This window comes from Urocitellus parryii, chromosome 11 (assembly GCF_045843805.1).
Source record: "Urocitellus parryii isolate mUroPar1 chromosome 11, mUroPar1.hap1, whole genome shotgun sequence".
Lineage (NCBI taxonomy): Eukaryota > Metazoa > Chordata > Mammalia > Rodentia > Sciuridae > Urocitellus > Urocitellus parryii.
The window spans coordinates 25,564,513-25,581,996 of NC_135541.1; the positions used below are offsets into that span (position 1 = coordinate 25,564,513).

The 17,484-nt window shown below is 39.7% G+C and overlaps 1 protein-coding gene across 1 annotated transcript in view; it reads left to right on the forward strand.

The window, feature by feature from the left end:
• The first annotated feature begins 1,968 nt into the window (after positions 1-1,968).
• The window catches only part of Nfyc (nuclear transcription factor Y subunit gamma), a 65,531-nt gene continuing 50,015 nt past the window's right edge, over positions 1,969-17,484 (forward strand). Inside the window, exon 1 of the mRNA XM_077790986.1 lies at positions 1,969-5,926. The gene's annotated coding sequence lies outside the window, so the exon portion shown is untranslated. The remainder of the gene's footprint in view (positions 5,927-17,484) is intronic.

A 17,484-nucleotide genomic window follows, 5' to 3' on the forward strand; every position in this document is an offset into this window, starting at 1 on the left:
TTTGCATTTCCAGTCTCTCTGCCTGGGAGTCTCCTCTGAAGGAAAGGAACTTAGCCAACATCCAAAAGGTAGGTAAATAACTGGTCTCAATTTTACCCCATCATAGTTTAAACCCTTCTCATCTTTATTCCCTCATAGTCTCCTAAATGCCAAATCTGACAGACTCTTTGACCCTTTGTAGATCTTTTGTACTTTTCTCTTGTGGAATCTTATACCAATGACTTTTTTTTTTAACATCTCCAGCTCAGAAGTTAAGTAAATGGAGCTGGGACTCACACCTAGATCAGGCTGACTCCAAAGCACATGGTAATAGAGCAACTAAGCCATGCTGCCTCCCCAAAGGGATCAATTGTTTAGAATTGCATAATATGTGGTCATTAGCTACATGTAGCTATTTAAACTTAAGTAAAATTAAATTAAAAATTCAGTTTCTCAATTGTACTGTCTTCCAAGTACTCTGTAAGCACATATAACTAATGGCTACTATGCTGAATAGTAGAAGGGTAAAAGCATTTCCATCATCTCAGAAAGCTCCACTGGATAGCATTGCTTTAGATAAAGTTTCAGCCTCTAAACTTTCACCTTTACTCTTTTCCTTTATTTATTCTCTGGGAGTAGACAGTCAACAGTTGGTCTGCCCAACACTCCCACTTTTCTGGGAAGAGTTACTCTATCACCTGCCCTCCAGCATACATCCATTCATAGAGTTATAGCACATAACGGTGTCTACTCCTCCACAACAACGTTGGTTGGTTTAGGGGTGGACCCTTGGATAAAGCTAGGCCAACTAGGAGCTCTTCTTCTCAGGAATTTTTAACTGGACCTAAGAATTTAGTCACTTGGATGATCTTTTGAATAGAGGTGACCTGGGATCCATGGTTGACCATATTTTATATGATGTAGATTGGGAAAAATTGGTCTAGGAGAGATAAAGAAATGACAAACAGCTGCAAGTACTGGGAAAAGTTGGGTCTAGCTCAGTTGATGACAGGGCTCAGAGAGGGATATACTTTTTTCTCTGATCTGTCTTCCTCTATAATGCCTTCATGCTCAAGCAGGCATGGTTCATGAAGCAGATAATGGCCACTCTGAGCTACTAATGGAGGAAGACTTACAGAAGAGAAATCCTGTCTTTCCTCTATCCATATTTCAAATTGTCAAAAAGATTTTACTTCACTTGGTTTGGGTCATGTGCCTATCTGTTCAGAAACTGTCGCCTGTGTTAGCAAGTTTCCTAGAAAACAATGTCAAGTGCTAAAGCTTCATGTGGGAACCATAATCCTAGGGCAGGGAATGAGGGACAAGGGAAAACAGAAGATGGGAAAAATGCAAGGAAATATTTGCTGTTTACTTCTCAGTGAGCTGTGAAGAGACACAGTTACTCTCTTGGCAGGTGTACCTGCTTGGCTATGAAGCAGTTCTAGGTGGGTCATATGGAGAAATTATGCCTCCAAACAGTTCATCAGAGGAGGAAGGGGAGAATAGATGATTCTATTCTGCTCTTTCCCACCTCTTGTCTTCCACTGAACAATTCATCCCATGGGTAGTACTGGATTGCTTCATTGGCCCCTTTAGCAACTTCCCAGGAAGCCAGATTCCATGTTCTGTGAGGCAGTTGTGTCATTAGGGTCTGGAAGTTGTAGAAGACATAGAATTCATGTTTGCAACAAGGCAGCAGAACTAGAAAGTCTTGCTCAGACCTTGTCAGTCATATCTGTCATTGAGGTGGATCAAGTAGTCTGGGAGCCAAATGATGCTGAGACTCTGAGGAGGCACTGGAACAGGACATGGAGATGAACCATTATGATTGGTCAGATCACTAGCCTCTGGCTAATGGGGTATAGAAGAGGTACCGTGGTAGGAAGCATTCCCTCCTCCCCCCATTATGTCAGTTCATATCCTCAGGAAATCAGACACCAATACAGAATACAATAAAACATATTTATTGTAAGAAAAACATCTGTGGGAAATCATGGGAGTTAACTGGGAAAGACTGAAAGCCGCCAGGCAATGATGCAGAGCTGATCCTAAGTGAAGGAGAAAGGGAAGAAAGTTCACTTTATTACTGAGCTATATCCCCAGCCCATTTTATTTTTTGAGACAGGGTCTTGATAAATTGCCTAGGCAGATCTTGAACTTGTGATCCTCTGCCTCAGCCTCCAGAACTGCCAGGATTATAGGTGTGTGCCTTCATTCCCAGCCCAAGAATCTTAATTTGACTCTAATATCTTTCCATATGATTTTTCTTTATTTCCCTCTTATTCTGTATTTCCTCAACTGATCCCTTACTTTCTGTATTTGCTTACTACTGCTAACACACGGCATGCTCTTCATCTCTTCTATTTACTTTTCAAGACCCAGTTCAATGTCATACCCTTGCGAATCTTTCCTGAACTCCCTCCATTATTTCATACTCAGTAGCAATCTCTCCCTTTTTTGAACTACAACAGTACATGACCTTTATTTCTTTGGCACTACTTGCTTTTCTTTTAGATCAAAAGCAACAACGAGATAGAGGGGTAGGGCTTAAAGTCCAGCTGGTCCCGGAGCCTGGTCCCTTCACAGTGCTATAACCTTAGGGAGTTTATCATCAACCCAGAACTGATTTTTAACCTTGTAAATTCAGAAGTCTGATTTTAGTAATAAGCAGAGAATACAACAATCTCCCAGGGCCCTTGTATTAACCTCTTAGAAACTGATATTTATATAAAATATAAATAGAATGTGATTAAATTATAAAAAATACAATTATTTAAAAAAATTAGCCAGATGTGATGGCATATGCCTGTAATCTCAGCTACTCAAGATACTCAGGATGTTGAGGTGGAAGGATCATTTAAGTGCAGGAGTTCAAGACCAGTCTGGGAACATAGATCCTGTCTAAAAAAATAAAAACTAGACTCCTCTAGGTGGCAGATCACTGAATTCTGTCCTATTTGCTGGGTAAGTACTGAATCACATCCAGAAAGCACATTGATCTTAAGAAGCATTTTTTAATAGAGGCAGCCTGAGATGTTATCTATCACTCAGATGACAGGAACATGGAAATCCTAATGCTCAGACTGTCTTTGTTGAGACAGGGCCTAGAGAAATAATGATAGTATTAGCCCTGTGACTGTCTTGTTTTGGGCTGCCATTGCCAAATGAGCCTTTTCATGCAAAGAATCATTGTATATCCTATTTAGAGAGAGGTCTAAACAACATATAAAATAATGGATTGATAAGGCTTCTGTTTTTTAAATGACAATCACATTTGTCTTTTTGAGAATCCTCCCTGTGATTGGACCAAAGTTTGCTTTGTCATGATGTTTTGAGGATAAACTTTTGGCTTACCACTGGAGTAGCTATTTTGGGAGCTGTATTAGCTTGGGCTACCTAGGTTATGCTGCAGTAACAACCAATACATTATAACAGTTTATTTCTTTAAATAGTTTATTTCATGTAATGTCATGTGCATTAACTGTGACTGTCAACATCTTCATTCTGAAACCAAAGCTGGAGAAAACAGCTTTATTTGGGACATGTTGCTTTCATGGTAGAGAAAAAATGATAAGCCAGGATCATGGGATGGCTCATATATTTCTGCTCATAAGTGGCTCATATCATTTCCTACTTAAATTTTCTTAATCAAAACAGGACCAAATTTCACTGAGTGCATGCCTGTAATCCCAGTGGCTTGGGAGGCTGAGGCAGGAGGATCACGAATTCAAAGCCAGCTTCAGTAACTTAGTGAGACTCTGTCTCTAAATAAAATATAAAAAAGGGCTGGGGATGTGGCTCAGTGGTTAAGCACCCCAGGTTCAAACCCCAGTAACTAACAAACAAACAGGACCAAACTTGAGGAGATTAGGGTGAGATTATTTAATTCCTTAGGGATAGAACAGATAGGAAGGATGTTGATAATACAGCTGGGGTTAGACATGTAGCTCAGTAGTAGAGCACTTGCCTAGCATACTCCAGGCCCTGAGTTCGATCCTCAGAACCACGAGGAAAAAAATATCTACAGCAAGGACTAATACTCAGCTTATATGCACCAGTATGTTATCAGTTATAATACTGACCATTAAAATATTGAAATATCTTAGTACTATCTAAAAGTTTCCTAAAAACTTCCTTCTCCTGGGTTTCCCTATTAACCAGCAACAACAGAGTTAATACCTGGAACAGAGAGAGACCACTAGGACCTTAAGTGAGTGGGCTTCTTTTTTGATCCCCAGGGCCTGGGTGTGTGCTAAATGTGGCTCTATCACTAAGCCACTCTCCCAACCCTCTAAATTGACTTTTAATCTGCTTGATCAATGCTAGAGCACTACTTGTTAAATATCTCACCCTTGGCTAATTTCTTGTACTACATAGACTTGTATTTAAGGGCATCCTGATTTCCAGGATCTTATAGGGAAACTGACTACAGAACCCATGTGTTGTTAATACTTTATTACAATGTAATAATAATCATTAATGACACTAATTTGTGCTTACAACACATTTTATATCTTTTGTAAACATAGTATAGGCAATAAATGCTCAATAAATATTTGTAGAAAGACCTAACTTTTTTTAATTTCTCTACAATCTCAACACACATTTTGTCTGAAAACATCATTGTTATCACTAATTTCTAACACTTTTGCAATAAAGCAATCTCACATTCTTTTATTCAATCTCCCCAACATTCCAGGAGGTAAAAAGTATATCATTTTACATATAAAGGAATTGAGCTAGTTAGGTTTTTTATTCATTCATCAAATTCTTGAGTGCCTAAAGTGAGATTTATTCAAGTTGGATATGAGAGCTTTCAGAATTCAAGTCATTACTTTATCACCACCTATGAACCTAAAGAAAATACTACTACTGTGTTTATTCACTATTATTATTTGACATTAGGGTCTCCTTATGTTGCCCAGGCTGCCCCCAAACTTCTGGACTCAAAAAACAACCTCCTCCTCCCCCAAGCCTCTGATTAGTTGACTACAGAGACTTCTATATTGATTTTACTGTTTAGTTTATTGTTTAGTTTACTTCTCAATTGATTTTACCATGCAACAGAAGTCCTCAAAAAGTTCAAATGTCATTTGTAAAATTCAAGATTACTATCAGCAGAGGCAGTCCCATTACTTTCTGTGCTTGCTACCTAAACTCACTATATAATTCCATACTTCATCTTAATTCGGTTTGACACTTGCTGAGTTGATCAAATCACTTAACGTTTTTGAGCTTAATGCTTTTAAGTGGTCGGGGAGACGAAAAAGAAGTGGACGCTCATTGCACTATGTTTCCCAATTGTCTTCGATTTTTTTTCTTACAATGCATTCAAATGAAAAAAACAAGGTCTTTGTTGACGAAAGGTTACAAGCTAACCATTCTTGTTCCTTTATTCTGGAGGATATGGTTTTACAGTTTGCGGCATCTAAACGCCCTCTTTATTAATTTATAGTGCTGGTAATTATCTTTAACAGCGAGCTAAGCCTGGCACTCCCCATTCCGTCCTTCGTTCCCATCTTTCTCTCCAAATCAAAACACCACAAAGCTATCTATTCCCTACAATTCATAAGCGTGCGCAGCCAAGCAAGCACCACCGCACGCCTCTGTATCCCCTGGAAGGGACCAGATCATAAAAACCCTCAGATCTTCTTCCGCTTCAATTCCTCGTCGACGCTTCCCAATTCTCGCGAGACTCCAATTGACTCGGCTTCTGCGCACTGCACCACACTGGGAGTCCAGGCGCCAAGGGAGGGGGAGGGGAAAAGGGGAGACGGTGCAAACGGCGTGGCCGCCATCTTGTTTGTGCCCCCACTCCGCGCGCGCTCCGTTCTCCGTGACGCACGCTTCCCCCTCCCCTCCACCGTGCCCGGGCCCCTGCACTGCCCGACGCCGCAGGAGCGCGGGGGCGGCTCCTGCTCTTCCCAAGACTGCGCGGCAGGGACGTGTGAGTGTGCGGGAGTTTCAGTGGGAAGAGGGTTAGAGGGGGCGGCGGCGGGGGGAGGGGCAGCGCTTCCCGCCTTCGGCGGAGACCTCACTTCCCTCGTGCGGCCGCTGGTGCAGTTCGGTCCGGCCTGCCGCCGCCATGTTGTGTCCTCGCCGGGCCCGCAGCTGTCGCAGCCGCCGCACTCGCGGGGTCCGTGCGCCGCCTCGGCCGGGCCCGCGGGCTTTCTCCCATTGGCGGAAGGCGACGGCGGGGGGGCTCGCTCGTGATTGGTTGGTGGCGGGGAGGCCGCGGACCTGGCACCTTATTGGTCGCGCCGGCTCCGGCCTTGAGGGGGTGATGAAGGGATGGGGAGGTTGTGGGGATGTGCACGTCTTGGGGTCAGGTAGCGCGGGCCGTGATCCCTTACGGCGCAGGCGTGGGGAGCCTAGAGGCTTTTAGGGGAAGAAAGGGTGATGGCCTGGGAGGTACTTCCTGGGTAGTGTGGGCCACGGTCTGGGATGGGGAACACTCCTCATTCCAGAGGCGCTGTCCCTGCTTCTTGGTTATCCTAGGATGGGGGCGTACAGGCCCATGGAGACCTAGATGTGAAAACACTGAAACTCGAGTACCGGCCAAGAGGGATCCAGGGGTGACTTGCAGCGTGACCCAGTTTTGGGGTGACCCTGAAGTCCATAGTATGAGTGTATGGTATGGAAAGGGAGCACATTGGGGCCCGAACAATAGAATCAGATAAGGAATTTTGCTGGGAAGTGAACTTTCAAACACAAAATTTTGGGGACATTGGAGTCCAGTTACTGCGCCTGGGATGTGATGGAGGAGCAGGTTAAAGGGATCCTAGGATAAATTGGCCGCGTCTTAGTAACTGTCAAGTCTAGGAGGCACAGCATTAAGTACCAGATCTATGTCTAAGAAAATTAGATATAGAAAGCATTTTGGGGAACATTTTCAGACTTGAGAAGTATATTAAGAGGCCAGTGATAGATTATTGGATCTCAGAATTATGCTACTGGTTTGAGATGTTTTTTATGAAATTTTACTGCTCTTGAAAAGATACAGGTCAGGGCCTACGTTTCCAGTAAGATATCTAGTAAATGTTAGGTACGCGATGGTTATTTGCTGAATAAATGTTGTTAGGTTCCCCTTGAAGAGGAAGAGATCAAACCAGATATTCTGGATCTTGGCTCATTTCTTTTTATATGCGCCTAAAAATTACACCCATCCCCATATGCACTTTTTTAACTAAGCAGCTCAAAATGCATATCCTTGCTGCTTACCTTAAGTAACAGGATTTACCAACATTTTCTTATTCATTTTTCTGTTAGCTTTTGTTCTAATCTAGACTTGTTAAAGAGTTGACTTTTGGAATGTTAAACCTCTGTGGGTTTTTCTTTTCTTTTTTTAACATTGTTTATAACTTTTATTTATTAATTAATTTATTTTTTATGTCGTACTGAGGATTGAACCCGGTGTCTCATGCGTGGTAGGCAAGTGCTGTACCATTGAGCCACAACCTCAGCCCAAATCTCTTTTTTCCTAGTTTGTTTTTCGATAAGTGATCCTTTTTAGCTTTAGATAGATGTTATACTTGGTTGTCACAATAGTTTCAAGGAACTCTTATGGTTTTCAGTTTTGGTCAGTTTTGTGTGAATACAACTAAATTTTTGAGAGTGGGGAAAGTAGTAGAGAATGTGAATCAATGTTTTGGGGCACATTTAATATCACACTCCTGTTAGGTTGGCATTGTTGTCCCCATGGTGCATATGAGGACATTGAGGATAGAAGGGGTTAAGTAGCTTGTTCATTGTTGCTGACTAAGGGCTTAAGCTGGAATTTGGCTTGATGTGAAAACCTGTAGTGTTTTTTTTTTTTTTTTTTATCTGCTATATCATACTCCACATAAAACTGACTAGTTGAATTCCCAGACGGTTTTATATTTCAAAATGGATCATCTTACTTTTGATTTCTGAGTGTTGAATGTTAAATGTGAGAATATAATCGATAAGAATTGCACTGTTTGAAAGATTCAGACCACAGAATTGTAGCCATATAGAATGTAGATTCATCTACTAAGTATTTAAATCATATCCCTTGGTATCTATTGTGAAAGGATACATTTACAAAAGAAATTGCTAGATGTTTCCCTGAACCCAGGTAGATAATGGGGAAAATATATAGAGAGACACTTTAAGAATCTGCATTCTTTTTGGGCTGGGGTTGTGGCTCAGCGGTAGAGCGCTCGTCTAGCACATATGTGGCCCTGGGTTCAATCCTCAGCACCACATAAAAATAAATAAATAAAATAAAAGGCATTGTGTCCAACTACAACTAAAAAAATAAATATTAAAAAAAGAATCTGCATTCTTTCAAATCAAGTTCCAGAATATTTTTAATGAATTCTTTTTGTATATGGAAGTAATTTATGCAAGGCAGTGAGGAATTCCAAGTGCATAGTGTAAAGAGCTCACTAATGAGATTTTTCAGTCATTACCCATTCATTAGGATGTCGAAATACCAAGACCTATCCAAAGATCTAGTGCCTTCTTCATACTGGGATACTAATTCCTAGATATGCTTATCCTGAAAGTATGTAAAATTAAAGCTGGACATTTCAAGATATTTGCAATTCCAATTTTGCTAAGCAACATTTAAGTCAGATTTTGAGGAGAGAATAATGAATTGGAAGTCTTAATTGCTTTATATCTTATTATGATTAGATGAAGCATCCCTTATCCCTAACCTTTTATTTGCAATAATATTGCAGTGTGGCTATTACAGGCAAAGCTACAGGTGGAAATAGGACTTGCTGTACATTTTGCACGTTGGTGATGGAAGCCTCATTTAATTCAGAGCACTCTTGTACAGCTACCACCACCACCCCGCAAATTGAATGCAGGAACTTGTGTATGCTGGTAGAGTGTCTACTCTACCACTGAACTAAGTCCTCAGCCTCTTTGGTTCATTTATTAAGTTAACCAAATATGAAAGATGTGATGGCATCTATAACTTGGTTTCATTTTTACTAAGTATATACAAAGCTATAAAAACAAGCAGTATGTATGTATATGTAGTATATATGTATTTTTTTTTCAGGAAGCATTTCTTAAGCTGCCTGCTCTTTGATATCAGAAGCCACTTTTATCCCATATTAGTCCCGTATACTAATGGCTGCTTAATTGATCATCCTGGAAATCTTGAACTCCCAGGAGGTCTGAGTTTAAATCATGTGAACCTTAGCTTTGTCTTCTGAACAGAAATCATACATTACTTTATACTTTATAATAGAGTGTGTCTATGTCCTTTAGTTCTTTTATCAGATAGTTCTCATTTATGTTTATGTATTTTGTATTTGATCAAAACTGATTCATTGTGCTAGAGATACAAAGTGTTTTTCTCCCTTTGTTTACAGAGAAATGGTGGCAAAGGGCAGTGAAGGCTCATGCTAGATGCCTTTTTGAGGCAACTTTGAAATTGACCTCTCTTGTCTTTTAGTTCAAAGGTATTAATCCATTTAGTGTTCTATGAATCAAACTCAGGAATAATGTCATGGTTACTACCTTTTATTGAGTACTTACATTGTACCAACTGGAGTACAGTTGCTATATTATGCTATACAGTCTGAGGTAGATATTATTACCATCCTCTTTTTATGTGTGAGGAAACCTCTTTTTCAGTAAATTACAGTGTGCCTGTTGTCCAAACTACTGGGGAAACTGGGGCAGAGTATCTCTTGAGCTTATGAGTTCAAGATCAGCCAGGACAATGTAGTGAGACCCCATCACAAATAAACAAACAAACAAACAAATAAATAAATAGCAGTAATGTGCTTAAAGTCTCATAAAGCCAGTTAGTAGCAGAGCCCAGAGACAGACAAATATCTGTGACTTTTAATTCCTATACAATTCATGGAGTCCTTTTTTTTTGCGGGGGGGGGGGGTAGTTCAGTGGTACTCTACCACTGAACAACTTCCCCGGACCTTTTTTTATTCTTTTGAAACAGGGTCTTGCTAAATTGCCCAGGCTGGCCTCAAACATCATTCTCCTGCTTGAATCTCCCAAGTGTCTGGGATTAAGGTGTGTGTCCCTGTGCAGTGTGGAGCCCTTATTTTTGTAAAGACTGTCTTGACATCGTAGTATATTATGGTAAAAGAAAAATCCTTGCATCTTAGCTCAAGAAATTATTTCACTTCTTTCAGTAATGTCCTTTGTACTGAGACCCTGAAGAGTAAGATTACCTTTACAAGGTCACTTAGCTTTGCTAGGACAAAGCCCAGATGACCAGATTTTCAGACAGGTGCTCATTCCTCTGGACAGCATTGTTTCCCTGTGGAAGCATTGACTTGATGGAAGAGATGATTTTCTCTCTTTTTTGGGGGGGGGGTACTGGGGATTGAACTCAGGGGCACCCAACTACAGAACTACATCCCCAGCCCTTTTTTTAATTTTATTTTATTTAGAGATAGGGTCTCACTGAATTGCTTAGTGCCTTGCTGTTGCTGAGACTGGCTTTGAATTCTCGATCCTCCTGCCTTGGCCTTCGGAGCTGCCGGGATTATAGGTGTGTGCCACTGTGCCCTGCTCAGACACAACTTTTAAGTGGCAAGTTTACCTTATTCACAGGAGGGGGAAATGGCAGAGGACATTATTATTAAGGTCACAAATGACCACTTTGGGGTTTATTCCAACCTCAGGCATACAACCTAGGAAGAACATTCCTTAGCCAGCAAATTGTTCTTTTCCATTCTATTCTTTTTTTTTTTTTAAGAGAGAGAGAGAGAGAGAGAGAGAGAGAGAGAGAGAATTTTAATATTTATTTATTTTTTTGTTTTCGGCAGACACAACATCTTTGTTTGTATGTGGTGCTGAGGATCGAACCTGGGCCGCACGCATGCCAGGCAAGCGTGCTACCGCTTGAGCCACATCCCCAGCCCTATTTCTTTTTTTTTTTTTAATATTTATTTTTTAGGTGTAGATGGACACAACACAATGCCTTTATTTTTATGTGGTGCTGAGGATCGAACCCGGGTCCTGCCCATGCTAGGAGAGCGCTCTACTGCTGAGCCACAATCCCATCCCCTGCATTCTATTTCTTGTTCTCAGGCGAAACTGGTTGTGAGTTATCTGTTGTCTTATAGTCTCTCTTTTCAATTTGTTTATTCAATTTTTCATTCATGCACTGTGACAAGTTGGGAAGGTTACATTAAGTCATTTTATTTATTTTTCTGCAGAGACTCAAAACACCCGATATAATTTAAATACATTAATTGAAGGAGGAAAGAGAATTTAAAAACTTTAGCCTCAAACTACCTTGTGAACATGGCTTGTAGTTTCTGATTTTGGAGTCAATCCTAGAAAAGAATGCAGTCTCTATGGTGCATTTACCCTCTATTTGCTGGGGCAGGTTCTTTTTTTTTTTTTTTTTTTTAAGTCGTAGATGGGCACAATACCATTATATTGTTTATTTACATTTTTTATGTGGTGCTGGGGATCAAACTCAGAGCCTCACATGTGCTAGACAAGCGCACTACCACTGAGTCACAATCCCAGCCCAACTTGGTCAGGTTCTTAACTTGAGTCTCAGTTTCTTCCTTTGTAAGTTGGTGGTAATAATATCACCTTTCATTATGAGTTATTATTATGAGAAATTAATATAATAGTAGATGGTAGGTTCCTGTCACTGAGTGTACCTTAATGAGAAAGACGTCATTTTCTTTTTGGAACTTCATAAAATCTGCCCTGACAGCTAGTTACTACTTCCTTGATGAGGAGGCCTTTTGTAATTATCTGCTCTGTTATATTCAGTAAGATTTCCATATTGGGGGACAACCACTTGATATGAGAGAAATAATCTTACATAGTAGTGCTTTGGAGCTGATTTTCAGTGGGCCAGTGTGAGGTTACTCTTAAACTTTGAATGCATAAGAGGTAGGATCATTTGTTTCAGTGAAAAGTTGTTTCATGATTGGGTTAATCCCCAGGTTCTGGTGATTCTGATGAAATGAAGACTTTTTTCATATTTGATAAAAACAATGATTATTAAAATCTCAAAACCAGTGTATCCTTCTGTTTGGGGAGATTTGCCTTATAGTAATTTTTAGTTTTCTTTTTAAAGGTAGAAATTGTCAGTTGGAGTAGGGCTGTTGGTTTGACTGGTGTGATTTATAGTCACCTGGGTAAAGTTTTCTGACATAATCATGCAATGGAAAAATATCTCTCTGCCTGCAGAAATTTTTGCTAGGTTGCAAGATTGTTGCATCTTTCCCACACTTCATATTTTAGCAGTGATATACCTGATAGCAATGAGAGAATATCTGAACTTACAGTATAGGGGTTGTATTTTCCATTTTGGTTATTTCCCAATCTGTAGACAGATAACTTCTGAATTAAGTGCACTTTTATACAGTGAAAACTTTCTAATGGACTTCAGGTGCAGTGTAGAGAGATGTACTAGAGTCTAATCTTTGCATTGAATGTTTCTAGAATAGATTGAAATTAAAGGTTCAAATCTTCATGTCTAAGGTAAGTAAGGTAACCTATTTAAATAAATATTCTCCATTTAAAGCTGACAGTATATTTTTATACCTATGATTCAAGGATTGCTCTATTCTTAAATACATTCATAGATATGAACCATAAGTAGTGAAGCACCATAAGTATGGTGCTTCAGTAAGAGGAGAAATAAGATGATTCATAGGAAAAGATATTAGAATATAGAATATTTTTTTATTGTGTCACTGATCTAAATCTATGAATTACTGAAAGTTTTCACAGTATTTAATGACTGTCGTTCCTATACTTAGGAGCTGCAAATTGTAATCTAAGCGAATTGAGATCCTTTGCTCAGAGATACGAAAATATATCCTCTCAATGCTGGCATGATCTGTCCATTTTTTTAAATATATTTTTTTAGTTGTAGATGGACACATACCTTTATTTTATTTATTTTTATGTGGTGCTGAGGATTGAACCCAGTGCCTCACACCTGCTAGGCAAGCACTCTACCATCAAGCCACAAACCCAGCCCTGATCTGTCCATTTTAAAAAAAGGAAGGAAGAAAGAACAAATAAACTAATAAAATGTATGTCAACTGCACAGTTGAACATCTTTGCACTTTTAATTGTCTTAAAAATTATTACTTACCTTGAAAATAAGTAGCATAGAATTTGCTGATTATCAAATGTCAAAGTTTAGGAAGAGAGCATGCTTGGTTGGCACTAATTTGAGAGGCAGAGGATTGCTATTTATAGTGCTATTTAATGTGATTTTCAGTAGTACTGAATTAAAAAGGAAAACCCCATATGTGTAAAACTCTAGCTTCTTTGCAGGGTTGTCAGAAAAGATGTGCCTGTCATCTTTTCTTTTTTTTTTTTTTTAAAGAGAGAGTGAGAGAGGAGAGAGGAGAGAGAGAGAGAGAGAATTTTTAATATTTATTTTTCAGTTCTTGGCAGACACAACATCTTTGTTGGTATGTGGTGCTGAGGATCGAACCCGGGTCGCACGCATACCAGGCGAGCGCGCTACCGCTTGAGCCACATCCCCAGCCCCTGCCTGTCATCTTTTCATTTCACTAAATTTTTCCAGTATAATGGTTAAAGTAAAACATATTTGTTTGTTATATGATAATAATAACAACAATAGTAATAATCATTATTTTTGTGATATCAGAGATTGAACCAGATCCCCTTTCCCACTGAGCTATATCCCCAGTCCTTTCTATTTTATTTTAAGTCAGGGTCTCACTAAATTGCTGAGGTAGGTCTTGAACTTGCTATCCTCCTGCCTCTGCCTCCCAAATCACTGGGATTACAGGCATACCTGGCAGTTTCAGAATTATTATTCAGAGCCTTTGTGCTCATATGTCTTATGACCCTCCAAGAAGGCGGATACATTATGCATTGTCAGTAAGACTAATTTGGCCATGGGACCCTGTTTATGAGAGTACCTAGTAAACACTACATGTTATGACTGGTATGTAGTGGGGCACAATTGAGCAGTTCTGTTGTAGTCTATGAATCATTTTGTATAGATAGGATAGCTTGGCTAATAGTAGAAAAGGCCTTTTCTGGAAACAAGTGTCAAAACTGACATAGACTCTTAGGGATGAATGTGTTTTCAAATGTCATCTGATTCAGTTAATAATGGCAACTGCCCCCCCCTTTATATTTTTTTAAATTGTACCTGGACACAATATCTTTATTTAGTTTGTTTATTTTTATGTGGTGCTGAGGATTGAACCCTCAACATGTAAGAGGTAAGCGCTCTGCCATTGAGCCACAACCGAGGCCCACAACTTCCATTTTTTGAGCACTGATTTTTTTTTTTAAGCAGGCAAAATGTTGTTATTCTACATGGATTATTAAGTAACACAGTAGGTTACCACAGTCTTACTGATTTATCTTCTTAATGTTTTCCAGTCTACTTTTCAACATCCTCACTACTCTCCACTATTGTTTTTCAGTAACTAGATTATTGCAGTATCCTGTTGTCCCTGTTATTGATCTAGAGTGCTATCATTTTCCCCTCCTGGTCCCTTCTCCAGCTTATTCTCCCCATATGCCCTAAATGATCTTCTAATAAGGTAATTCTAATTGTAGCAGTTTATGCTTAAACTTTACAGTGGCCTGCTGGACTGGTGACACACTCTTGTAATCCCACCAACTCAGGAAGTTGAGGTGAGCCTGGGCAATTTAGCAAGACCCTGACTCCAACATTAAAAATAAGCCGGAGGGGCTGGGGATGTGGCTCAAGCGGTAGTGCGCTCGCCTGGCATGCGTGCGGCCCGGGTTCGATCCTCAGCACCACATACAAACAAAGATGTTGTGTCTGCCGAGAACTAAAAAATCAATATTAAAAATTCTCTCTCTCTCTCTCTCTCTCTCTCACTCTCTCTCCTCTCTCACTCTCTCTTTAAAAAAAAAAAAAAAATAAGCCGGAATGTAGCTCAGTGGTAGAGCACTTCTTGGTTCAGTCTCCAGGACCAAAAAGCAAACAAGCAAACAAAAAAACTCATCAATGCCTTACCATGCCTTACCATTATCCTCATAATAAAGGTGTAGTACACCTTAGCCTTGTCTATCCCTGTTTACCTAACTTTATTCCTCACCTCTTGCCTTTGGACTGCTGCCACAACAAACTACAGCCCTTCCAGCTTTCAGCTGCTTTAAGTCAGCTCCAGGCCTTTACACACGCAGCTTACTTTGTTTTAGTAGGGGAACCATTCTTAAGATTTTAAATCTCCCAAGAAGCTTCCCCTGACCAGCCTGAAGTTTAGACAGTTTATGTTCTGTAGCATTGTACATTGGCCCACATAGCAATATGATTGCCTATTTTAACTTCCTTATGATAGACTTCAATCTTGTTGAGAAGCAGAACCATGTCTTCCTTAGAATCCAGAGCTTAGGTAGCAGAATGCCTATATTTATTGACTGACTGCAGTAGGGTTTTAAGTAACTAGCACCATTAGGGATTAGATTATAAGTTTTTCTAGCCACAGAGACTGGGCTTTCTTTCTGGCTGCTCCTTATAGCTACTCTTTCTCTTCTTGCTTTACATGTCTGTCAAATGTTGACACAGCTTGTGCCTGCTGACCCCATTTGTAACTTTTGAGACAGCATGTGCCATCTTTGGACAGCTCTAAGAGCTGAAATAAAGTAATTATCCATGCATTTTTCTTAGTTTATGCTTCAGAGATTATAATTTATTTTTTAAAACAATTTTGAATTTATAATTTACCAAATGTCCCAATTCATTAATTGATTGATTAATTTACTGAGCACTAGTACTATATTCTTGTATTCTAATGATGCTCATTGCTCAAAATGTTTCTGGGCCTTCTTTGGGGATTGTCTTCAGAACTTCTGTCAGATTCTTTTGAAAATGTGTTGACACTTTTTTCTTTTAACTTTGAGGTAGATATGATTTGGGAAATAACTTATAGTTGTTCAGGACCAAGTCAGGTGAAAAACGTGTCAGAAATTGTAATCTGGCAAGTCTTGGTTTTCTTTGATTATGATCTTTTAAAAATTTTAATCAAAAACTTAAAATGGGAAGATGACAGTAAAACAAAAAATCTGAAGCAGTAGACTCCTGTTCCTACATGGTTCTTTCTGTTGATAGTGGTTGCTCCTTTAGACAGGACATTCACGCTCCAATTTTCCTCAATCCTGCTCCTATTTCACTGATCCTGGCTAAAGCCTTGTTTAGTTTATATACTTGTGCTGAGCACTGAGGATATATGTGGTTGTAAGAAAGAGACAGTTTCGGGATGGGTTTGTGGCTCAGTTGTAGAGTGCTCACCTAGCACTTGTGAGGCCCTGGGTTCCATCCTCAGCACCACATGAAAATAAACAACGGTCATTGTGTTCATCTACAATTAAAGAAAAATATTTGGAAGGAAGGAAGGAAAGAAAAGAAAAGAAATGAAAGAAACAGTCACAGCCAGGAACACACCTGTATTTCCACCAGCTGGGGAGGCTGAGGCAGGAGGATCTCAAGTTAAAAGCCAGCCTCAGCAACATCAAGATGCTAAGCAACTCAGTGAGACCCTGTCTCTAAATAAAAATACAAAATAGGGCTTGGGGATATGGCTCAGTGGTTTGAGTGTCCTTGAGTTTAATCTCTGGTAACTCCCCCCCACCATCAAAAAAAAAAAAAAAGAAAAAGAAAAGAAATAAAGATACAGTTGCTAACTTCAAGAATCCTTCTTACATGTTTCAAAGTATTTATAATATGTGTAAGCACTATAGTAAAGTCTGTATAATAGATAGTAATTGAGCTCCTACCAAATTCCACATGAGTGCTTTCACTTATCTCAGCACTCCTCTGAATTGATGTATTTTTTCCATTTTACTCATGAAGAAATAAGCTCAGGATGGATTAAGTAACTTGGCCAAGATCATACAGCTAGTAAATAGGTAGCTATGATTTCAGAAATCTGTCTTCTGACTCAGAGTATTAGTTCTCACCTTGCCTTCTTTGAGGGCACTGAAGCTTGAACATTGTAACCAGAATCATTGGTTTTCTTTTATAGTGATTGATTGTTTTTTAGGGTGAGAAGATGGAATTGTCTAGTGTAGAAGGGTGCTGATATTCAGGGCCAGGGAAGAATGGGAGATGGAGTCCCAGAGATCCCATAAGGCTTTTAGTCCACAGTAATGATAGGCTGGAGAAGAGAGAGCTATAGTGAGTGAATGTATCAGGCTGCCAAATTGAAATTCAGGGTAATTTGAGTTCCCTTCCCACAGTGGCTTGAATTCTACTAAGGTAACTGTTGAGAAATAGGAGTTGAAGTGTTTTTCTTGCAGACTGCCAAGAACTAATAAAAACTATGCCAAAGACCTTCACAGAGTGTCAGGGGACACGATTGGTTTAATCTGGTACATCAGAAACATAGTTGAAGGGCAGATTTGTGGAACAATAACCAGACCTCAGCTGGGATTGGTGGTGAAAGGTATGGATTTCCGGCATAAAAACTGGAAAAGATTTTTAGTAGCAGCTGGGAGTCCTCCCACACTGCCCTTTATAGCTAAGAAATTGCTTACTGCAAGATATGCTGGGGATA